The sequence below is a fragment of the Hippichthys cyanospilos genome, chromosome 14, assembly GCF_059441005.1.
Source record: "Hippichthys cyanospilos isolate Australia breed blue-spotted pipefish chromosome 14, RoL_Hcya_1.0, whole genome shotgun sequence".
Lineage (NCBI taxonomy): Eukaryota > Metazoa > Chordata > Actinopteri > Syngnathiformes > Syngnathidae > Hippichthys > Hippichthys cyanospilos.
The window spans coordinates 817,487-830,748 of NC_142382.1; positions in this window are offsets into that span (position 1 = coordinate 817,487).

Sequence of the window (13,262 nt, forward strand, 5' to 3'; positions counted from 1 at the left end):
AAGCCGGGCTCGCCATTGGTCCATTAAAATGGGGGATGGATTAGAGCTGACATCCCTGCACGAGACAAGTATGTTAACTTCAGTAAAATCAAAGCACAGAATCCTTCATTGGTTTTAGTACCAACGTAAAAAACTACTATCAGTACTAGAGAACAGTAAAAAAAAAAAACCTCCACTCACAAAAATGTTGCTTTATTTATTGACCTGCACAGTGCTCGAACAATGAAGAAAGAAATAAAAAAGCACTTCCAAAAATACAGCTCAAAGCTTGGAGAACCCTGAACTGACAAACTAAAATGCTAATCTAGCAAACAACAAGAAAGAAATACCAGGGTATTCGATACCAATTTTTTCAGACGATACCAGTAGATATTAGTACTCAATTCTTGTGTAGTCACGAAAAGAGCACAAAAGAGCATTTTTGCAACAAATCATTCTCAGGACTCATTCAATTCTATTTAATAAGTCCACGGTTGGTGAATATCTTGCTTCTCTGAATTTGCTCCCCGATTCGCGTCGCAGTCCACATTTTTACTGCTTTATAAGACTCCAACTTCTCAGTCAATCAAAATTACAAACGTGGTTATCTTTCCTGGTCTGTCGGTAATATTTTCATCCATAAAAATAAAAACCAAAGTAAAAATGTATATTTTGACAACAATTAAAAAAAAGGGGGCAAAGTCAAACTCCGAATCACATAAATATTCAAATTGAGTACAGTAACTTCTAAAATAACTTAAATAAAAAAATTGACGTATTTGTACTTTGCTCTTGCGTTTTCAACGTTTACATGTTTTATCCCGAGAATTGTCTGCCCCAATACTTTTGCACATGGCAGCTTTTGACGGTTGATACTGCATTTCCACAATAGAGGGAGACACAACTCCACTCGAATATTTCACTTACACTCGCGGTTACTCTGACAAGATGAAACAGGTGGCAAAAAATGTGAATTTTGAAGATTTAAAAAAAATAAATAAAACATCGTACTGTCACGACGCTGTCAAGACCTTATCAAGCTAGGTGGCATCGTGGTAAACGTCACGGTGCACAGTTCGAACGAGAGCAACTTACACCACTTCTTAACTTTGCTTGAAAATACATAGGAAACTATTTATCCGAGGAATAATTCAGATTTGGGGAGATTTTTGGCAACATTTACCTGACAAACGGATTTGGAGAACGACTACAGTATTTTGAAGACGCCGAAATCATCCAGTGCGCGCCTGAACAGTGCTGATTTCAAGTACACCTCGTAAACGCGGCGAAAACGTAAACTAACCCACCTTCTTAGTTTCGCACGTGTTAGTTTCACGTGGTGGTCTAGCTCAAAACAAGCTATTATTTTATTTAAAGAGTGTTGGGTGGAAAATTGGAATGACCCAGTCGAGTTAGGAGCTCTATGGACTGAAAGTGTCATATTTACGACGGTCGTCTGAGTTGCATTGGCGTTCCCAACTGCGCATGCGTCCAACACTTTGCTGGGCAACTTGACCGGGAGACTGCCGCCTCTCGCCCACAACAGTCCGCATCTTCATCAGCATCCGCATCATCATCACCAGCAGCGGCAGCAGCAGTGTGATGAAGAGCTTCTTAATCTAAACCAACAGAAAGGTATGGAGTTGTTTTTTATTATTATTTGTAAAACTAAGCAAACAAAGGAACACTCCAATGTATATTTTAACAAATAAAGCGACCCAAACATGCAATATTAATTGTTGAAACTTTCACATTGGAAATGTTGGACACTTGACACATTGGGTGCTGTATGAGTGTGTGTGTGCAAGTGTGGGTGTCTTTTTATACAGCCATGCACTCTACAGTATTCGTAATCTATTCATAGCGTCAGTAAGCAAGAAGGCTACCTGTTGTGAAGAAGCTCAATTATTCATCATCTATCACACAGTATGAACATTTATGTGGCACCATAAGAAAAAGGGAACAGGAAATGACATTGAAAGACCACAAAGCTGCATGGTGTCTGTGAGAATAGGAACTATATTTTGACATCCTCTAACGCTTAGTAAGAACTTCTTTGTATTTTATATCCGTTTGTATTGGTGGCAAGTTATGAATATTCAAAATAAACTGCCTCCTTGGAAAATGCTTGAATTGTCGACAACAAATTTTGGACGTCACAAAATAATTTCCCTATTATTCTTTGGTATTTGATCCTTTTGAGATCATATTAACAAGTGGAAATTGCGATTGCGTATTGAAGTCGGCTGATTGCAGCAGCCCGCATCTTGTTGTGCTCGTTTGGAGCTAATTTTCTGCCAGCGGCGCTCTTGTCGGTCGAGTCTCGTGGCTCTCATGGCAACACGTACGGCCATCCTCTCAGCAAACTTGTAAATGCCCCAATGTGACATCGTAGCGTTCTGTGAAATGCTCGTGCACATTTTGGTTTGACCATGTGTGCTGTCAGTGCGTTATTCAGGTCAGCGCTCCTCAAATTGGGGTATGAGCAACCGTATCAGCAAATGTAAATGAACGGTTTACATTTTTCTTTCAAATTAAGAAAAAATGAGTCGGAACATGAAGCAACTTCTTGCTGTATTGTGTATAGTGAATCCTTTGCAAAACAATGTATGTGTTTTTTATGTTTGATACAGCTGTGCTTTGGCACGAGTGTCACTCATAGTGAGTTTGTTGATCCAACAACTTGTGACTGTGGCTAGCGTGCTAGCTAATGTTAGCATGCTGTTTAGTGTATGCTAGCATGTTATACAATGTCTAGCATTTTGCTCGTTAGCATTTTGGGTTATGTCAGGTATTTCCCTTTTCTACATGTTAGCATAGGCAAAGGTTTAGCATGAATAAGAACTCATTTGCATCTATTTGAAATGAATAGCACTTGTAATTCAGTTATAGGACTGATTCAATCAATTTAATCTGTGTACATTTTTGTGAGACATAATCAATAATTATCAAATCAATGACTTTAGGCTGGCAAAGTTGTAAAAATACAACTTTGAAATGAAATGGGGGCTTTGCCGCTACCTTTTAGCATCCGTATACAACGCGCCCCCTTGAATTGATAGCGTCGATAATTTGAGGATTTTCCCCGTCCCCCGTGAACACGCATGAAAACACATGGCTGAAACAACGCTTGCCATAGAAATGTTAACACCCGTGAAGTAGCTTCCGCGACGCTGGCGTCATGTGCAGAGCCCCGTACCTCCACGGCCGAGAGCACGCATTACAATACGGGCCTTTTATGAGGGATAGGAGCTGCTTTGTGCCGCGCGCCAAACGGCATGGTGTCCTCTGCCGACGGACGCGAAAAAGCCCCAAGTCAGCCGTGGGCCTCAAGCAAAGTGCTCCACTCACTCAAATCATCACAGGAATCTCATCTCTCGGTAACCATGGCAACAGCAGCTGCCTGATTGTATGAAAAGTGACATAACTTGTTAAGACAGCCCAATGGAGGCTGGACGCCACGTGCAGGTGACTCGGGAGCGTGGGGGGGGGGCAATTTTGTGCTCACTGGCCGAAGATTTTCTCGAAAAAATTGACAGTAAACAGCGTGTGGTGTACGGTAGGTCAAAGATGCGAAAACAATACTTCATTTCCATCATTACTGCTTATGTCTGTTTCAGTGGATGCAATTAATGTAATTATAATACAACAATAAAAAAACAATAATAAATAAATAAATATAATAAAAATCCATGCTCGTCTTTAATGTATTAGTAATTAAATAAGATAATTAATGACAAAAAATCAATCATGAATTTTAATTAATAACATAGCCAATCATTTATCAAATAATGCAAATTTACCAGTTTTCATTCTTACAGTATTTTATGTAAAACACTTCATTTGAATAATAACATATATGTTTTTAAAGAACGGGCTCATTATTTCTCCAACTATTACAGGACTCTAAATAATGCATCTTCCTGATGGGCCGAATGAAAATATGTATTTTTGTCCCGCTTCTCCGGAACCGTGGGACTGGTGACCGTCCCGTACCGACCGGCATCGCCATGGCGATGGAGTCCACAAAGCGAGCCGTCCTAGCCTGGCCGGCTGCCACCAAAGGGCCGGCGGCTGCCATTTTTTTTGGAGCTTTGCGGAAGGTCGCTATAGCCCCCGCCGACTCTTTGCTTTTGTCAAAGCTAACCATAGAGACACCAGCGGCCATGTTTAAAGCCCTCAGAAGGTCGCTGATAGACAGGTGCGTTGTGTAACTAAGAGACGGATAAAAGCCGCATTCAGGCATCGGCGTGTTGGAATAAGTGCAAGGCTGAAGCGCAACCTTCAAAAAGATTCAAACACAAGACATGCGCCAACGGAAAACTCTCTGTTCTTATCAAACATATCGATTTCTCTGAGCCCACGACTCTGGCCACTTATAGGCAGAAATGGCGGCATCGGAGGCGAAACAGATTTGACATTAAAGGGGTGGGACTTTGAGGACTCCAGACCAATTCAAGACCAAGACATTGCAGTATTGAGACCAAGCAAAGAGCTTTGAGGGGTTTAATCCAGCTCCAGACCAAAACTTGAATCTGTTCACTCTCAAGACCAAGACTTTGATGAATACCTTGATGGTTTGAGGCCAAGTCAAGATCAAGACTTAAATGGCTTGAGAGCAAAAATCAATCAGACAAAAATCAAGACTTTGGGTGTTTGGGACTAAGTCGACACCAAGGCAAAGACTTTACCGGACTGGTGTCGTCTTAGCCACTGATCCCAGGTAAAACCGACTAAGTATTATAAACTGATGTTCTTGAGGCGCTTGCTTTGCGCAGGATGACCGAGGTAATGAACTCTCTGGAGCCGGGTGCAGTCGGAGGCGACCAGGACACAGTATCCTTCCAGAACAGACATATTTAAATGTGTTTTTTGCTGAGCTGAGTAGGTCAGCTTCACAACTCGCTAATCCAATTTTTACCGCATTGCTCTTCTCTCACACGTGCTGTCACATGTTCTTGCCCCCACTTACCACCACCACTTCGGCACCCTGCAGTCAACCTTACATCAGCTTGCAGATATTCCCAGAGTCCCATGAAAGGCACCCAAAGTTGTCCAAGAGGCTCCCTTCCATCGTGGTGGAGCCGACAGACGGGCCGGAAGTGGAAAGCGGTGAGCTGCGGTGGCCGCCGGAACCCGGCTCACCTGATGCCCAGACCAAAGCGGTTGGTGAGGAAGGACTTCATCCTAACCTCATGGGGGGTGACTTAAAATTGATCGGTACTTTAGAAAACAAAGACCAACAAAGGGAGGCCGAGACCAAGTCGAGACTTTAAGGGTTCGGGATTTGTGAATAGCTTTTTTTAGAGTTGAGCAGGAGACAAGACGATGACTTTGGGATCAAGACCGAGTCAAAAGGTGTCTGGGACTGACATCCAGTAAAGACCAAACATCAGGGGGGAGACTGTGACCAAGGTCACAAAAAGATTCTGAGAAGTGAGGATCTGAGTCCCTACCAAAACACTGAACGTTTGAGACCAATGCAAGACCAAAACAGTTGTTGAGGAATTGAAACCTATTCAAGACCATGACCAGACCTACACTGAGAGGTTGACACTAAGTCGAGACAGAGACTTTAAGGGCTCGGGATTTGTGAAACGCTTTTTTAGAGTTGAGCCTGAGATAAGACCGCAACTTTAGGATTGAGGCAAAATCAAAAATTCTGTGGGCTTGATATTGAGTCAAGGCCAAACGTCAGTCTGTGGCCAAGCTCAAAGAGAGATCAAGAAACAGTAAAGAGGGACCAGGACTTGTTTGGAAACTGACCGCAAGCTACTGATGACTTTGTGGGACTGAAATAAAGGAAATGTTGTTATTCCAGGTGAGCTCCAAACTGGATCCGGTGATGGGGCTTCAGGGAAGGCACAGACCTCAAACTGAAGTCACCAATCAAAGAACCTAAACCTCCACGGTAAAGGTGATTCACTAGTCCACGTGTGGACACGTGAGACGCGCAATAGAAAAGCACTTAGACACAACACACATACAATAGAAGAGTGTGTCATTAGGGAGCATGGGGTGCCGACTAGGCCTTCAAAGGCTACGACAAACCTTGTGGAATTTTAGTAACGGTCCAAACTGGAGATCTTTGTTTTATTCCCAGTAAACTATGGTACTATGTTTTTTTTTTCCAGTATTCTAAGACACAACAAATAAATTGAAAGAATCTAAAAATCATGTTTGTCATTTATAGATTCTTTTGAATGGTATTGCTCAACTGCATTCAACAAGCTAGTCCTTGGCATGGCACTCCAATCCTCCGGGGGGCAGCATGATTTTTTACGCACTAGCTTGTCTACAGCTTTTATTAATAGAGAAGAAATGCTACTTTGCTTCTTGCCACTTGAGAGTTAGCCCCTTGATGGACGTGTGTTTTCCAGCCAGAGTAAGTTGAGGATTTGAAAGTTTTTTGACAGACTTGTTATTTGGAACGTCTTTATATTTAAAAAAAAACGTAACTAATGTTTTGCTCCACTTGTCCATCGTGCATTTTGACTGTAACTGGCTGTTGTAGACAATCGAGGTAGGCGAAAGGTAAAACGCTTGTACAAAAAAAAAAATGTTGATCTTTGTGACTTGAGAGAAAAAGTTAATAAAAATCTATAGGCTGTACTATGTTTTGTTTTTTTTAACATAAGCTATGAAATAAAAGTGATGTTTTTTGGGGACTGTACATTTGTGTTGTCTTGGATGTGTAAATTGTTTGCAATCATTGTCAAAGGAGAGGTCTTGAAAGACTTAAAATGAGATTTGGAGAGATGAATTCAAATGAAAGGTGGATTGTTAAAATACTGCATCAACACAACAATAACACGCCTAATTGCATTTACAAGCAGCGAGGAAAAAAACAGGAATACTTCCATAGCGTCTTCTTCTTTCTTCTTTTACTGGCAGACTGCCCCCTGATGGATAGTAAAAAAAAATGCAGATATTGTGTAAACCGCTGGCTCGAGGCGTGAGAAGAAAATAGCATATTATAGTCCAAAATGTACAGTAGCTGAATTATGTAATTGAGGCAAAAGTTAAACTCCCAGATTATTTATTTTTGCTTTTCAAAAATACTGTACACAAATGAATCAAACGAACAGAAGCAGTTGTTTACATTCGATTCCTCGACAGCACCAACAAGCGTTATCATCCCGCTTCCTTTTGGCGACTTGATGAAAGGTGGCATCGCTGTCTAAGCACTTGGGTAATTTTTGTCTCCCTTCCACATCTGCTTCTCGCTCTCTGTGGATGTGACCTTTTCCGACGAGAGCGGGGTCGCTTCTGGGAAGATGTGGCGACTGTCAATTACATTGCAAAATGTCACATGTTGGAGTTTGGGAGGAGGAAGTAGAATGTGGCAAAAAAAAAACGACGGAAACCAGATGGACTGTGCGATGAAATAGTCTGATTATTTTGATTTTTGCCTCACAAAAATCCAACTTCTGATTTTAATGACATCTGGTTACATGCTAATTTTGCGGGGGCTGCAAAGGAGCACTGACATTTCACACAGAACCCACAAATATTGTGTCAAAATGTCTTTAGCTGAGCTCCACGCTAAAGGCAAAGGCCGCAGATTGTGGATTTACTGGGAGATTTCTAGACCATAGATTTTCGCACTGAACCCAGCGTAACACATTTTTTTCTGTCAATATCCTGTTTTTCTGCATTCTGTATGAAAGACAAATTTGCAGAAAGTGTGAGAAGGAAACTAATGGCACAGGTAGCTTAATATCAAACATACTGCGGTGTCTCCGATATAACAGTTTTGCAGAAACTGTGTGAAAGGCACTAAAGACAGTTTTACGCAGAACCAAGCAAAAGTTGTGTCAATATCCTCTTTAGCTGGGTTCCAGGTTGACTGCAAATGCCGCTGATCATGGGTCCGTTTGTTACATTTCTGAAACGCAGATTTTCGCACTGAACCCAGCAAAACACAACTTTTGTGTCACTATCCTGATTTGCTGGATTCCACGTGAACAGGCACGGACTGCTTGATGTCGAATAAATTCCAAATATTTTGAATCCAGGAAATCGGAAAATGAGCACAACATGATTATCAAGGCTTTGCGGAATGGAGTTTCACACGGAACCCGAGAAAAGCAAGCTATCGAGGCAAAAGTCGCGTCGGGACCCTGCTTTCGCTGGATTCGTGTGAGCAAATCACAGACGGCTAAATTGCACCTCTCCGTTTGTGATCTCCAGCAATTTTGCAGGATCTCTGCGCGAAAGAGGCCAATGACAGCATTTAAGGCGAGAAGAAACAAACGGCACATCTGTCCCTTTTTGTTCCTTTGTTGTTGCGAGCGGCGCATTTAAAGTAGCTTTTAAGGCGGGCGCGAGAGGCCGGACGCGGACGTCAAAGCGGCGGCGAGGACGCCGATGATGTCAAAGTGCGGCGGGCGCCGCCGCTTTGATCCGGTCCTGCCGTTGCCGGCTTCAAACGACCCTTTCAAGCGCTCGGGTGCTCCGCCGGCCTCCGTTGGCGGCCTTGGCTCCATCGCGTACTTCCTCAAGCCCATGAATATTTTTCCGTGCCTTATCACCAACTTTCCAGTGGAACCTGTTTCTCCGGATGAACTCCTTCAATCCTCAAGACATATTTTTAGGTTTTTGGAGAGTTCATGCGTTCAATCCCAAAATGAATCTTTACCTCCAATTTTTAAAAAGTTCTTGGCCCAAAGAGGGTCTAAAAATACCGATATATATATATATATATATATATATATATATATATATATATATATATATATATATATATATATATCAACAAGACCCCATCTCAAGAGCCCATCTGTAGCGCACGCCGCAAATCATCATTTGCATTCATCATCATCAACATCCGATTGGCATCATCACGGCCACCCACTTCAACGTCATTATCGCCATTGTGCGTAGAGACGCAATCAGCGCCCACGCTAATATCAAACTTGTTTCATGTCCTCCAAGAAAAGTCTATTCTGTTTTTTTTTTTTTAAATTGCCCAGAAATGGGGTCATGCTTTGCTTAACTAGGACACAGCTATAGTTAGTTTTGCTGTGCTTGTGCTACACAGTATATATACACATATTTCCGGAACCCCGGGAATATATATATATATATATATACATATATATATATATTTTTTTTTTTTTTGGGAGGTTGTTGAAGTGTCACTGATGTGGAGGCAAATGCACATTTGAAAGATGCGGAGCATGCATAAAGCAGTTATCACATTTCTCCAAGCGCCGGCGCATTAAAAATCAGCGAGAGGAGGAGGACGAGGAGGATGAAGAGCACTTAGCGTATGGACAGCGGCCAGCCGGCCGGCCGGCCGAGCGGGCGGGCGGGCGGGCGGGAGCTCCGCCTCCTCTCCGCTTTTGAGTCGGACGCCCACGCCGGGCCCGGAAGCGGCGATCGGCCATGGCGATATCAAGACATCGTTGGGCGCAGCTGCAATAGGTTGCGGATGGCAAAGCGTTTACATGTCCGTGTACCGTACAGTTACAGTGTGCGTCAAAAGTCTGCGCACCCCACATCAGATCCGCGATGATTACGGCCCGTAAGCTACACAATTTGATTACAATTCAGTTGAGAAACAGAAAATGAAAGGTAAACAAGACCTATTCCTTTCTCGTTTCAACTCTGTTGCTACCCAAAACAGCAGCACATATACGGAGCGAATCCACCTGTACGGTCAAAGTAAAAACTATGTAACGTCAGATTATCGTTATTTACGGATGACATTTTCGCGATGCCCTTTTTCCTAATTTAATTTTGGTAACAGTACCCTTGGGATTTCTGCAATCACCGGCAAATTTCATTTCAGATGTTCTTGTAAGCATTTCCTGATATTTTTAACGTCACATCTTACAGCACGAGCCGCCGTTAATTCGCGACGGGTGGAAAAAATCTTGACAATTTGGTGGCAGAAAGTCAAAGTAAAATCACGCCTGGCTAGAAGGTAGCTCGCTGCTCAACGCCATTTTGATACATTTGATAGAGATGCACTGACACATCCCGAGCGCTTCAGACATTTTGAAAAGGGCGAATTGTATGATTTAAGGCCTTTAATCCCAAAGACGGATTTTTACGTCTTTACAGAGCCCAGACATTCAATCTCGGGTAAACATGAGGGTATATAGGGGTTCCGGAAATAGCTACGACAGAATGAGACGAGCCCCTTTTAAAGGCGGCGAATCAAGTCGGCTGGAAGGACTTCCAGTGGCGCAGACCGCCCACCGTCAGATCCGCCGACCCGGGCTCGCGCACAAAATTATGACTCCGTTTCTGAAATGCGTGTTCCGTATACAAAATGGCGCAGTACTGCATGTCAGCCTATTTTTCAAGATGATGAGTTCTCCTTTCCGCTTGCTTGAAGATGAATAATAATCGTCAATCGTTAGATGAGCGATTTATCGTTGCGGTTGTTTGTGAATTACGTCGGGGCTTTCGGATCCGCGCCAACCTTAGCCGGCAATACTGGGAAATGTCAGCGTGATCAATTTTGCATGGGGCGCCTCTGCAGGTGGGGACCAGAGGGGCGAGGGCCAGCGTGGCGCTGGGGACGCGGGGGCAGAAGAAGAGCTCCAACTAGGACACCATTGTTCATATCGCACTAAATAAATACAAATGTTGTGTATTGATGAAAGCATCATAGATTATATTAAGATGCTGTTTTGTCAATTCATTTACTTTGATGTCTTTTGCATTGTATTTCGGGCCACCGTGGAAAAATTATGACCGATAATACCATTTATTCATAGGCGCCCCTTTGCCGCACTTGGAAAATGTTTCCGCCATTTTTGACATGCATGCAGTGTTCACAAGTAAATGTTGAATGTAGTTTTTCAATAAAGATGAAAAATATTGATCAAAATGGCATTTGTATACGTTTTTTGAACGCCTTCTTTGTTGGAATGCTTTTGAATAATTTTCTCTTTTTTTTGTTTGTTGTGGATTTTTATTTATTGTGTTTTTTGCAATTTTCTTGCTGGATAAGGAAAACCCGGGTCAAAGTGACCCAGGAAATATGAATGCTGTTTCTGAGGGATTAATCACAAGATTTGTTAACAGGCTTTATGATAAAATAAAAAAAGTTTCTGAAACTTTTGTATGATTAGCCAGGACTTCGGGTGACATTATTGCTATTCCTGAAAAACGCAACTGAATTATTCACACTTCGGACATTCTTTTGCTATTTTCTCGATGAATAAGCAATACCCGGGTCAAAATGACCCAGGAATTTGATGCTGTTTTTGAGGTAGGAAAAGTATAACCCGAGATTCGTTAACAGGATTACGTTTCTGAAACGTCACAGCGGAGTCACAGCCCGAAAAGGAAGTACGGGAAAACAAGTATTTTTGAGGTACTTAAAGAAACATACGAGCAAGTAAATGAGGTGAGTACGAGCGGATGGATGTCTTGCGGTGCCTTTTGCGGCATGACTACGACGGCAAAACCATGAAAGCCGTCTTTCATGTGAGCACGTTTTGACATTGCTTTGCTGTGGAGGTGGCATGCGTGTATGTGTGAAGTTCTGACAGGCCGTCTCACAGCTGGGATACCCGCTCGGCCATGAGTGGGCCGATCCAGGCGCTGTGTGTGCGTGTGTGTGTGTGTGTGTGTGTGTGTGTGTGTGTGTGTGTGTGTGTGCGTGTGTGCGCGTGCTTGTGCGCGTGTGCATGTGCGCGTGTGCGCGTGTGCGTTTGTACCGGTCTGCGTGCATTTGTGTGTTTATGTGAGGGTTATTTTGGGAAGCACAGAGGAGGAAGAACTTCCATCAATGCCCCAGCTCCACCAATCGCAGCCCTCCCTGGTTTGGCAGCCCCCCAGCCCCCACCCAAATCCTCAAACCGCCCTTTTTTTCATTTGTACAACCTCAATTAGCCTTCAATAGCCAGAAGAGAGAGCAAATCCTTTTCAAGGGCCTATTCATTTCTCCTCGTCTTTGATGGTGAGTCCACTATCACTGAAATGAAAGATGACCCCCCCCCCCCCTTCCCCAATGGCTAGTCACATTTGAATCCTGTTGCTAGCCAAAACAGCGGCACATATACAGCCCAAACCCACCTATCCGCTCAAAGTAAAAAGTCTGAATCATCTACGATGTGTTGTGCGGACATTCCATTTTTCTGATGGAAAAACAGCTCTTTTTCTTGGGGCACAAGTACCCCTGGGGTACCTGAAATTGGAACAATTTGAAGCAGTGCATTGTTCTTTGCAAATTAAGAGAAAATCACTCGACGTACGGTTGAATTGTAAGCATACATTTTTATTGCAGATCTCAGAATGTCAGAATTCAAAAGAATGATGTTGCACGGCCTAGCTTTTGGAATTGCATTGCAAGAGGACAGCAGGGAGCTGAAATTTCACCCAGATGGTGACAACATGGCACACTTAACCCTTGTTTGGTGCTTTTTCAAACCCTTTGATTTTTTTACAACAAAGGCATTTCACAGCGAAAGGAAAGCTTTGAAAGAAGAAAGCAGGGAGCTGAAATTTCACACGGATGGCGTTAAATACGACCACTTAGTTATTTTTGCTATTTTGCTAGCAGAAATGTCCACTGCCGCATTTTCAAGCGTGACAAATGATCATCAAATCAATAGCAAATCATTTGGAGCGACGGCTCGCGTTTACTTGGGGCGAGGCGGACGGCGGATAGTTTGCTCACGCGACCGAAACTATTTAAAAAAAGCCCAGCGTGTCTAATATGGCTTTAGTATGTCTGCGAGCACAATGAAGAAGACAAAAGATGGCGCGCGAGAGGCATCTTATCTGGCCTCGTCTTTTCGAGCCGCCGTTTCATTTCCCGTCTGCGCGGCGTGATTGACGCTCGGCACGCCGAGGGTCACCCGAGCGAGACCTCCTCTTTGTCGCCTTCTCGGCTCGGCTTCGCACTTCATCATGAGCGCGATGATGATGAGGAAGATGATGATGATCCCTTTTCTGCAGTGCAACCTCCAAAAGCAAAATGTAGGAAATTAGAGATTTTGGATATCACTTTTTTTTTCAGACTGATACCAGCGCAAGTACAACTCTTGAGAAGTCCCATCCACCGATACCAAGTGACGATACCGCTCATATTTTGATACACAGAATCACAAGATTTTCACTTGACTGTGGTATCATCCATAAATGTTGTTGTTTTTTTAGATACCAAGTGTAGGTCATTTATATATGTGTATATGTATTTTTTAAAAAAAGCTTTGGGCCCGGTACAGAGCCTTGGGGCACTCCGCACTCAGATCTGTACTGTCCCCGTTGAACATGTCGTGTTCTGTGAGTTACTTACCCCCGGCCCCCACGGAGCT